Source organism: Neofelis nebulosa, chromosome 3 (genome assembly GCF_028018385.1).
Source record: "Neofelis nebulosa isolate mNeoNeb1 chromosome 3, mNeoNeb1.pri, whole genome shotgun sequence".
Lineage (NCBI taxonomy): Eukaryota > Metazoa > Chordata > Mammalia > Carnivora > Felidae > Neofelis > Neofelis nebulosa.
In genome coordinates, this window is record NC_080784.1 from 135719126 (window position 1) to 135732049 (window position 12924).

The 12924-nt window shown below is 37.8% G+C and overlaps 1 protein-coding gene across 8 annotated transcripts in view; it reads right to left on the reverse strand.

The window, feature by feature from the left end:
• PTPN13 (protein tyrosine phosphatase non-receptor type 13) overlaps positions 1-12679 on the reverse strand; it is a 235138-nt gene extending 222459 nt beyond the window's left edge. For all 8 annotated transcript variants that reach the window (XM_058719585.1, XM_058719587.1, XM_058719586.1 and 5 more), the window contains exon 1: positions 12234-12679. The gene's annotated coding sequence lies outside the window, so the exon portion shown is untranslated. The remainder of the gene's footprint in view (positions 1-12233) is intronic.
• Between the last annotated feature and the right edge of the window lie 245 nt (positions 12680-12924).

The window sequence follows — 12924 nt, forward strand, 5'->3', positions numbered from 1 at the left end:
TTTAAATATAATCCCCAATCTTAGATTTAGCAAATCAAGCAGTAACTAGTCTACATAGCATTTTCAATTGAAAATCACACGTCACAGAGTTAATATCCTTTGTCAGCTTATTTGGTTAAAGTGGCAGATAGCAAATGATAAATACCTTCCAATCAATCAATAGTTGACTCATTGAGCAAGCTCAGTAAGAGCTGATAAAAAATTACTTCCCATTTGACCCAATCTTCCCAGCCTCGGTGAGGTTTCCTCATTATTCTAAGTCTCATATTCTAGTTGAACATCACAGACTACATTAATACCTGCCATTACTTTCCATTTTCTTCAGATTTAGCCCAACACTGTTCAAATTATTCAACTTTAAACTGATAAGACCTATAAGTCCTTTATCAATCTCCCATCACTTTCCTAACCGTGATTTCTAACCTTTACCTCTCTCCTCAAATCTCCAATTCTTCACCACTACCCAAATCATACTTAAAAACAGGTAACCTTGCCTCTGACAGCACTTTCTGAAGATAACAGCGTTAAGTGTGAAATCTCCTACACAACCTTATTTTCATTTCTATTCATCAATAGACCCACATCTATCTTCATAGCCTTCCCTTCAATCTTACAGAAAAATCGCTCTCCTTATGACTAATGCTAACAATTCTACCTAGGGCTCATTCCTTCCCATCCAGAGGAAATTACTGTTTCACCCTTTCTGGTATTTTAAATCACTTAATCTTACAGAATCTGTTCTTTTACCATCTTCAATCCTGCAACTAAATTTTTTTCTTACCTATGAAATCTCTTATATCAATCAAATCTCATCTGTTTTGCCACCAAATGCTATCCTCCATTTTAATTTCCTTGCTATTTCCTCCCCTTCTTATCAGTATAGTAAAATGCTTCTTTTGAAGGTAATAATATTCAGCTGATCATACCATTCTTTTTCTTTTGCTTTTCTTCAGTCATCTTTCTTTGGATCCCTGTGGCGTCTGGCACTATTAGTCACGTACTCCCTTGACAGACTCCCCTAATGCACTTTTCTTCAACATTACACTTTCCTAGCTCTTTTACTCTTTAGACACTTCCTTCCCCAGCCCCATACTTTTCTCACTTTCACATACCATCTTCAGCACTTTTTAAACATTTCCTCTCTCCTGAATTCACTCACTCAAATCTTCTATCCTGTTGATTCACAATCCTCATTCCCAGACACCTATCTACTAATGTCTTCCAACCAGCTCAGGCTCTGGCCCCCAAGTGAACCCTGAGTGAATCATGCCACATTTTCTTCCTTAAAACTTTTATTGCACTTATTCAGTGTTTTATAATATAATGGTTTCCTATATACATTTTTTTAGTGTAGATTTTAGGTATTTTGGTAAGAACCATTTTCCTTTTATTTTTCAGTATTTCTCAAAAACACAGAAAAAAATTCTGAACACAGAGTAAATACTTTACAACTGTATAATTCATTTAGACAAGAAACAAAAGACATTCAAGACAAAAATAAATTTATACTACTTATAAAACATTTCTAACCCCCTCCTAAAAAAAAACTGAGCTCTAATTGTTACTATTTTAACTATAGTCAGAGAATCCTGTGGATATTCTTTTCTACCAACTTCCAAATTTTCCACATATTCAAAGGGATATGGCAGATTTGCCTATTTTATTTCCTTTAAAATACCAACTATTTTTGTCTTAACATGACCTATATGTAGCTACCATGTCTAAAAAGATCAGACATAAAAACCAATCTGATACCCAAGACATAGTCAATGACATAATCAAGACAATGTATATTAGAGAGGCTAAAATTTGGGTGATAAAGAGATAAACTATGTTTTTGTCTAATGATTATTCATCATACGTCTGGCTGCTATTTCCTCCAATATATACACAGCTGAAGAGGGAAGTGAAAGGTAAAGAATTCTTGTAAAGTGAATCAGTGGGCAATAACCTGTATGTGCAATAACTCAGGAAGAAATGCACAAAACCTTATGAGATAGACATTACTATTTCCATTTTATGGATCAGATCCAAGAGTAAATGTCTTATCCAAAACAACTCTAATTACTAAAAGAGCTAAATACAAACCAAAGACTATCTAAATTTAAATTATGTGTTCTTTCTACTACACTATACCACCTAATTTATGTCTGGATGTGAATAAATAAATGACACTAGCTATAGTTTTCACAAAAGCTGAACACTTAAAAATGAATATAAATACATTAATTTTGCTTTGCTAAAGATTAACAATAACTCAATTTAAAATTTCAATGGTAGGTCAAATACTGATTTTTAAAAGTCATATGAATGAAGACATATTATCACCAGGAATTTAAATATCAAACAATACAAAGTATAAAAGTACCAAATAATCTTAATGGCCATGATCCAGCCTGCACAGACAGTAAATAGAGTTTCTTAAATATTCTCTGGGTCAAGGCACTTTAATTAGCATTATTTATGTGTTAGATATCAACCGGTAAGTCAATAAAACCAAGTCCCCATCCATCCCCCCACAAAAGCTAGCATATGGTCTATAATTTATCTATGTATATATACTTCAATAAAATTCCACTAAACTGGAAACAAATGGACATCAGATGTTGGGAACTCTGGCAAGAACAATAATTGAATCCCCAATATCTAGTTTCCTTAATTAGTTTTGGAATAGCCAAGTACCCAGCAAAAAACTTAAATCCCCAGCTTCCCTTACAAGTAGGGGTGGCCAATATAAACAGAAGCCACTGGGTAGGGCTTTCAAGAAAACTTTTGAAAGAATCTGACTCATCTGGAAGGCACACCTTTTTTTGCCATTTCTTCTGTATTCTGCCTGCCTGGAAACACAGTGCATTTTGAGTAGAATGCTGGCAGTCCTTTTGTGACCACAGGCCATCTTGAGATGAACGCCATGCACCAAGGAGGTGGAGAAGAAAAAAGATGTCTGGGTTCACTGCCATGTCTTGAAAGTGCCATACTTACTCTGGAATATTATGGCTGGATTTCATGATATGTTAGAGAAAAGTAAGTCCCTCCCTTCTTTAGGCCATCCTACACTGTACACTGTATTCAGGTCTCTTGTACTAGCAATGCAATGAAACTTCTAATTAGAAAAAGCAGAACAAGTAATTCATTGCAGTGGTCTTGGAGAAGACAGACACAAAGAATACCTCAGGCAGCATTTTTCCCAAATCAGTGCCTCTATCATGAGTGATGCTAAGACATGTACTATAAATTCTGTAGTTATTGCCAAATAAATGAAAAATTACACATATGACATCATCTGGGAGATTCATAAGGTATATCAGTATATTAAAAGTTCTAAAAGCGTTCACAGGATTAGTGGGGAAGTATGCCCACAAACACATTCTAAAGAATTTTAGGTTATGCTACACAACACTCCCAGAGGACACACAAGATTTGCGAATATTAGGTAATAACTCTGTTTGTGAGACTGTGAACATGTACATTTAACTATACTAGAATTTATATATCTGAGAGTGTTATCTTTGAAAATAGGTATTTTGGAAAGATACATACACTTGTCCTCAAACATAATGATATCAGAAACATTTCTGGGACTCTCTTTTCTAATTATGCTTTGAGCCATATTTTAAAAATCACTCCTTATTTTATAAGCATTTTTCATTTTAATTCAAATTATCCTCCTTACATGCTCACCTTTCTAAAATAAGAATAAATCTATTATTAAACTGAATCAAAATACTCTTAAAGAGCTGTGCCACTAAAAAGGAGATTCAAAGAAACATGCCATAGTTTTAGGGGCACTTGGGTGGCTCAGCTGGTTAAGCATCTGACTTCAGCTCAGGTCATGATTTCAGGGTTCGAGGGTTTGAGCCCTGCATCTGGCTCTCTGCTGACAGCGCAGAGCCCACTTTGGATCCTTGGTATCCCTCTTACTCTGCCCCTTCCCCACTTGCTCATTCACTCTCTCAAAAATAAATAAACATTAAAAAAAAAAAGTTAAAAACAACACACTATACACTTTAAAAGTAACTCAAAATAGGAGATATATTGTTCTAAAAATGTTTGAGAGGAATGACATTTATAAGTTCCACTAACTGTGTAAAAATCAGGAACACGTTATATATACCAACGAGCCCAAACAATGAGTGGAAGAAACATGCAGTCCAAGGAACAAAGTAGGGCCATAAAATTTGAAACAAAAAAGCATATTTAAGTTCACATATTACCTTTACCCAGTGCTAAAAAAAAGAAAAAAAAAACAAAACGAAAAACAAACTGCGATAAATCAAAAGTATATCACAAATAATAATCGCTAATATTTACTAAATACTTAGTATGCAATGGGCACTGCTCTAAGTGCTTACATGTACGAACTCATTTAGTCCTTACAACAATCCCATGAAAGCGGCCTGATCATCATCCTCATTTTGCAGATGAGGAAACTAAAGGACAATAAGGTTAAGAAACTTACACAGGGGTGCCTGGGTGCCTCAGTTGGTTAAGCATCCGACTCTGGATTTCGGCTAAGGTCATGATTTCACGGTTTGTGAGTTCGAGCCCCGTGTCTGTTTCTGTGCTGACAGCACAGAGCCTGCTTGGGATTCTCTCTCTCCCTCTATCTCTGCCCCTCCCTTGCTCGTGCTTGCTCTCTCTCTCTTTCAAAATAAATAAAGTTAAAAAAAAATTTTAATTAAAAAAAAAAACTTACACAAACTAAATCATAGTCAGAAATCAAACCCCAAGAAGTCTAGCTCCAGAGTCTATGCTATACCATGCTATTCTGTCTCTCTAAATCAAGCAGAAGTGGTCAACATCATGCACAGTAGCATCTAAAAACAATTCATACTATTCATACTTAAATAGGTATACATGTGTCTATGGGATTTTATAAGGCAATTTTACATGTCATTTAATTTTATCTTCACAGCTGTTCTATGTCAGTATATCCTGTCACTAGGTGGACTCAGTGGCATGAATTCGAGTAATTAAAGCTATGTGGCCAGAGACTACTCCATTTATCTGCTGTCTTAGAAATGTGTCCTTTCTGTGTACCACCAGTGCCTTGCAGAGGGTCTGGCAGAAAATAGGAATTCAATATATATTTACTGAATAAAGAACAATTAAAAAGGGAGCTGGGCATCCCATCTGAATGTGGTCAGATTGGTCCAGATTCATCAATACTGGTACTAGAAACACACTCAGCTAGCTTGGCTCACCAAAAGTGATTCTTTAGTATCCATTTAGATAGAAGAACAGTATTACTCATTTTTCAATTAAATCTTAGTATCTCAATACAATCTTAAAATCCCTTTGAAGTTAGAAGTCTTGGTGTACTAACATAAACACTGAGAAAGATTCAGATAAAATCTTACTTTAAAGACATAGCTCAGTTTGGTCTTCAGTTACACAATGAGTATGATACATTATGTGACCACATTAAAATATATTCTTTTACTTAAAAATTAAAGGAAATTCCTAGTAAATTTTAATAATGGAGAAGAGTCTAGATTTCTCATTGTAACTTGAAGAACTATATCATATGAGTGTTGGAGAATATGTCGAGTTGAATTATAACTAAAGTAACAATATTGCTGGGTACTGTGTAATAACACATTTCCAATTTGCTATTCATTTGTATACCCCTCAAAGTAGAGCCAGAATTTTGAAGTTCTGATTGAACTCAACTGAATGGTACATATCTACAATACAGTTTTACCTAGCTTAGATTTGACAACTGAACATTCTTGAACTAAAGTTTCTATTATATTTATTATATATACATATATTTTTAATTTTCAGGGTTTTGTTTTGTATTCTGTTTTAACAAAACACCTATTCAAGCTTTCATGGAGTGCAGCTATAATTCAATTTAGCCTTGGTAAATTTCACACAGTACTTAGAAAACTGAAATACATTATATTTGAATCATTGCCTGAAGCTCATTCCTTAAACTAAGTATAGACACTAACATCAGAATTAAATTAAAACAGATTGTGTGAAGGATGAATTAATACTATGCTCAAATAATTCCATAAAATTACACCTCAGCACAAGAATATGAAAGACATTGAGAATAAATCAAAACCTTACAATAAGGGAAATTTCTGTACCAAAATACTTATTATTTATTTTTACTTCAAAACTGAATTACGTTATATTCTCCAGAAGATATATCTGATTGCCCTAAGACCTAAAATATTCATCTCCTCATAGTTTATATGTTTAGTTTAAAAATTATACTTCTCTAGAAAAAGTGCATAAGTAATACTTAGCAGTACTGACAAAAACTAAATTTCTTAAAAAGGCTCCCTTATTTAAAAAAATTCCCAGGCTTTATCTTTCTTCCAAAAAAAAAACCAAAAAAAGAAGCAGACAAAAAACACCAACTTTGAATATTTCTACCACATTCTCAGGTTATATAGTCATTCTAACCTTAATTTAAGGTATTCAACAAGAATGTTTCATTTTTGTTCCATGGACTACATTAGAACTAAGGGGAAAGGCGCCTTGGTGGCTCAGTCAGTTAAGCAACAGACTTTGGCTCAGGTCATGATCTTGGTTCGTGAGATCAAGCCCCACATTGGGCTCTCTGCTATCAGCGCAGTCCATTTCAGATCCTCTGTTGCTCCAACTCTCTCCCACCCTCTCTGGCTCCTGCTTTCTTTCTCTCAAAAATGAACATTAAAAAAAAAAAAAAGATCTAAGTGGAAAAACATTAAAATGATATTGTATACAAAATATTCCATCAGGCATCCTTTCAACAAAATAATTCTCAATGTTCTGGATGCAACTTGTCTGATCTGAGTAGGTAAAAAAGCATGTGTTTATAAAAAAACAAAAGTACCATCTACCTGCAGGAGAAAAAAAAAGAATACTTTTAATTGAAAATAATTTGGGGGCACCTGGGTGGCTCAGGTTAAGTGTCTAACTTTGGCTCAGGTCATTATCTTGCAGTTCATGAGTTCCAGCCCTGCATGGGGCTCTGTGCTGACAGTTTGGAGCCTGGAGCCTGCTTCAGATTCTGTGTCTCCCTCTCTCTCTGCCCCTCCCCTGCTTGTGCTCTGTCTCTGTCTCTGTCCCTCTCTCAAAAATAAACAAACATTAAAAAAAAAAACAAAACAAAAACTTAAAAAAAAAGAGAAAGAAAATAATTTGATTCCTTGTCTACTTACACACTAAACCAATAAAGAAAACTGATTTTTTTTTTTAGATGTATTAAGGAGGCGGGGAGGACACGTGAGATGGAACATTACTGTTTCTTCTAAGCTGCCCATCAGTAGATAACAAGTGGCAAACACCATTAAAATTCATGACACAGTGTTAGCTTCCAATCACCTCAAATAGTTTAAGAACTTCATTTTTGTTGAAGGGGATGCTTTCCCTTATGGGAAAAACATAAAATCTCTCATGCCTCTGTATGTTCATGTTGAAACTAATATGATGGTTTTCTCTTGGAAAATTCAATCATATTATATGACAACTAAGAGTCTCCATATCTAAAAGAGAAAAAGAAACCTTCACCAAGGATTGAAAATCCTTGAATCAAATTCCAACACTTCAGGTGAAATGATGGACTTTATTTTCAGATTTGAAACTGTTGTAGTACACAAGGGCAATTAAGCCACTGGTTCGATCCAGGACTTACTGATACAAATAATACACACAAGGATACTAAAGTTCCACCCCTCAGTTAACTTTGGAAAGGAAACTCTTACAACTAGGTATAGCAGACTGAGAAAAGATGTAATATAAGCATCAAACGTGCAGTAATTCTCCTTATTAGAAAAAAAGTATCAAAAATAACATATTTAAAATGATAAATCTGAAGGAAATGACTATATTTATATACACACCCATTTCAGATGATGAGAAATGGAATATAAATTTGAAAATCTCTAGGTAGTGTGCATCAAACTATACTACAATAAAAATTAAAAATTTTTAAAAACCTTCAGGTAACACAGAATTTTGTGATTACAGAAATGTCCTGTATCTGAGCTGTCCAATATAGTGGCTTCTAGCCACAAGTGACTACTGAGCACTGAAAATGTGACTAGTGGGAATGAGAAATTGAATCTTAAGTTGCATCTAATTAAATTAAATTTAGTGATACATGGCTGGGACTACTACATCGGACAGTGAAGCACTAAGGAAGTAGAGGGATTTGTACCTTAAACTCGGATTCAAATAGTAAAAATCCTGTAGATAGACATATACACAGATGCTTCTGAAACATAAGTGTTTTGGGTTTGTTTTGTTTTGTTTTTTTGTTTTTACTTTTCTGATTTATAAAGAGGAAAGGACTATGTCACAACATAAAAACGTTGTTGCATTTGTGGGAATCAAATTTTCTATACTCACCTTCTAGGGAGGACTAGAATATTGGTTCACAAATTGGCTCCATGTTGTAATTTCTTAGTAAACTTCCAAAAATATGGATGCCTGGGTCTCATCTCCCCAGGCTTCTGGTTTAATTGGTCTGGGTAGAGTCCTGGGCATAAAAATTTTTTTAAGCGACCCAGGAGATTCTAACATGCAGCCAGAGTTGAGAATTACTAAACTAGAAAGAAAATGAGAAATTATTTATTATGCATAGATGTAATATGTGACTGAAGACATTTCTTTGCTGGTAGGCAAAGAGGGCAGCCTTTAACAACCCAGATGCAGGTCAAAACACCTGAGGGCTAAATATGAGCTTAACATTCTAAACATTCATAAATGATTTGGGTTTTACAATCATAAATTTTTGTGATTACTGAATGTTATTCAATTATGTAAAAGAGATTAGAAAGGAAGGAAACAAACTAAATATTGAGTATCAACTTGCCCTCACCACTTTTGTGTATATTATTAATTTCATCCTCAACATATGCTGGGAGGTAGATATTATTAATTTATTTACAGATGTGGAAGGTAAATTTAAAGATATTCTCTAGGATTTGGACACGTTTATCAAACAGTAAAGTCCACACTCTATATATTACAGTAGAGGGTTCTCTCTGAGGAAGTTTGTTGCAGTAAATTTTCACACTGGAATCAAACAAAAGAAAGAAAAGAAAAAGAAAAAGCAGCATTCAGTGGTAGAGCAAAGAAGGCAAACACACTTAAACAGGTACTTAAACCAGTCCCTGTTCCCGCATTATCTAAGTATCTGATAGCAAACCCTGGGGAAAACAGCTTTGCCGATGCTTCAAATCTATACCAGCCCCTACACTAGACCTTTTAGGACTTGCTGCCTCTTATCCTAAGAACTTAAAACAACTGATCTCCTACTGTCTCATAAGCTATTAGCTATAGTCACACATTCTTTGGACAGGATAGAACAAGACGCTTATTCACAGCGCCTGACACTAAACAGGAATAAGGGGTTTTAAAGAGTTTTTCATTTTATTTTTTCATTTTTATTATTTTATTTCATTTTAAAGACTTTTAAAAGGCTGTAATCCTTTTTTCCTCCACTCCAAGGATTACAGGAACTCCTCACAGAGCAGTTTACAGACCACAGTTTTGATATGATCATATTCACAGTGAGTAAGGAACTCTTATTTTATCCTAGGTCATTGAAAGTCTTACATTAATTTACTCATTAAAACAATGTTTTAAAAACTCGGTTCCTGAGTTGTTCAATGCATCTTAATTTTCTTTTTCTTTTTGTTTTTTTTTAATTAAAAAAATATTTATTATTGACAGAGAAAGACAGAACATGAGCAAGGTAAGGACAGAGAGAGAGACACAGAATCCGAAGCAGGCTCCAGCTCTAAGCTGTCAGCACAGAGCTCCACGCAGGGCTTGAACTCACAAACCACAAGACAATGATCTGAGCTGAAGTTGGATGTTTAACTGACTGAGCTACACGGGCGCTCCCTTGTTTTCAAATTAAGGCAGAAAACTTCTCAGAGGAAAAAAAAAAGAAGGTAAATCCAGAACAGAGGTCCTCACCCTTCCCAACAGCACTAATCCTTCTATCCCAAGACTCAAGATCTTTCTTCCGTTTTCAGGCCCCTACCTTGTAAAGTGACATTAACTCAAATGAGTCACATTTGGTTACATCAGAGGCCAGAAAGGAGAATACCTTCAACTCACTGTTCTAATTAATGGCACAGACTTCTTCCAAAGCATGTTCCAAAATAAGAATACGTTGACAGGATTAACTCCTAAATGCACTGGCTTGGTGTATGGGCAGTGTTTCTTTTCCATTTCAAATGGTATTAATTACTACTTAATTATACCACAAAACATGTTTCATAATTTATTTAAAAATTACGAACTCTGTCAAAGAGAAAACAGCAGCAGTAGCTTAATCCCCAGCAGCCTTTTTCCCCAGTATGTTTAAGGCTGGGTAAGAAGATGAGCTAGAAAAAAATATACTCAATTGATACAAGAGAAGCTACAAGACTCCCCCATCCAGTCCTTAGCCTATTAAAAGTGGAATAAAGCAAGGATTTGACCTGTTTTGTTTTTTTTAAGAAAGGATACATAAACTCCATTCATTTAAAGAATGACACCTATCTACCCAGAAACAACTGATTAGCCAATTCTCACTCATTTCCTGCATTTGAGGCACGCCTCCAGAAAAAGATAATATAAGTTCTACAACTTTTGACCCCAATCATAGTGTCAAAATTCATCCTTTAAATTGACATTGGTTTTAACAGTTTGTGTATGTGTGTGTGTTACTTGTGACATGAAAAGTTACTTATAAATATTTCTGGATGCTCGTAATCACCCTCCAAAAACTAAGTAGGCTTTACATGCAAGTAAAAATTTTGGTGGGGCAAATGTCAATTCAAAAGTCAAACGTACGTAATGGTAAAAGAAATAATTCTTTAATTGTAAAAGTGAAAGTCACTACAAATTAAACCGTTTTCTTAATAACTAACCACAGATACGTTTCTAGTTTTAATTCCAGCTTCCATCCTACCCTCTCCCCCACGCATACAAAGCCTCTAGAACATCAAAGTCAGAACACAACGTTATTATAAAAAAGTACAATAAATTTAGGATTGGTTAATAAAGCAGTTAGTTCGCCTCTGTATGAACTCACTGAATCAATACAAGCATAAACTGAATAAAAATGCTAATGATATTAAAAGGAGAAATAATGTTTATCAAAGCACCACCCAGAAGCAACCAGTGAGCAGGTAGCAAGTTTTCACTTTGATCCTGCCAACCCGGTCATCACAAATTTGGGGAAATACCAACACTTGTTTCATAACACAGCAACTTTTCTAAATTTTCCCAACGTTTAGTAAAACAATGTAGATGTAAATTTTAAAATCTTGCTAATTAGTTACCAGCGCCCTTCATCCCACAGATCAGGTGTCCTACATTTTGTTTAGGTCCCCGCCTTGAAAACAAACCCGATTGCCCCATTTTCTGAGAGGTAAACTCCGCTCCAGGCAGCTCCCTATGAAGTCACCGCGTTTGTTGTTTCAAAGATGCAATTAAACGAACATGACACACAAGGCCGTCGAAGAGATTAGCTGGAAGTGTGTGGAGGTGTCAATCACATATGTGTAAAGCAAATGAAAACTGCATTGTTACAACTCTATTTTAGTGGTAATAGTTCTCTCCATCCCCCCTTCTCCAGTATATTCACAATTAAACTTTTTAAGAACTTTCTCGACTTTCGCAAACTTTAGCTTTCCAGCTTTTTGTACTAAGTATCATGTAATGAGCAAAGGCCGGGTATGTGGCGGGGCGGGGGGCGGTATTTAACTGGGACACGGAGAGAAAAGCAATAAAAGAGCTTGCATCAGGCAGTGTCTCTCCCTCTGCCCCCTCTTCCCCCCTTCCCACCCCTTCTTCTCTAAGCCCTTACATATACACATTCTTCTGGGCGGCCTCTAACCACACCATGTCCACAGTCATTTACAGAAATTAGAAACAGACTCCGGGATCCCTTCCCACAGCACGCACAGAGCAGAGCTGTACTAGCAGGATGGGGCGATGTCACTCCCTACTACCCCACAACCTATTCTTACGCCCCCTCTGGGGTTTCATTCCCAGGAATCCGGCCGAGAAGGTGGATCTAGAGAATTCACAGTGAAACTTCGCCTCCTCCTTCCCCACGCCAGCCACCCCACCACGAAGACCAAAGCAAACTTCCTTTCCCAGCTGGGCAACAGAAGAGTTGATTGCAGGGGCAAGAGCAGAAGCCGAGAGAGGAGGACAGGGAGCGTGGTGTACTTTGTTCTGCACTTCTGCATATCTCCAGCACAGCCCAGGGCTGCTCTCGTCCTTACCCGCTCGTCCGGAGACCCGGTCCTGCTACTGGAGCGCGGGGCGAGGGCTGAGGGGACGCAGCGTTGGGGCGGGCCGCCGGCAGCCGCCTGGGGCGCCGAGAGCCACCACCTCTTCTCCGCCAAACGGCTGCGGGCGTGGGCCGAAGTAGCTGAAGAAGGAGCCTGGGGAGGGGGCGAAGAGGAGCAGCATCTCCTCCTCCTCCACGCCTCGGAAACACCCCTCCGGCGGCGACCCCGACCGACCGCCTGACCCCCGAGTGCGGGCGCACCCTCTCTGCGCTCCTGTCCTGTGCGCGCCTCCTAGAGCTTCGCCAAAATCCTCCGGCGGGGGGCGGCTCAACGCCTGCAGCCAGCTCCGAGCGTTGCCGAGAAGGCTGAGGCAGATCGGGGAGCTAGGGAGTGCTGCGCGCCAGCAAGCCGGTCTCCAGGGGCCGCGACCATGGTGTGTGACCCTCGCCGCGCCGCGGCCGCCGGAGCTACTAGCACAGCTCGGGCTCCACCTCAGGCAGCCGGCACGGCCCCGCCCCCGTCCCTGTCACTCAAGCCTTTTCCCGGGCTCTAGGAGTACCGTCGATCGGCGACCCTGTGCTCCTCTCCGCCTCATTGGCCTGCCAGGCATCCAGCCCCGCCCCCCTCCCCAGGGACGAGGTCGCCGGGGAGACCAGCGCCCCGGTTCCCCTGACAACCGGTG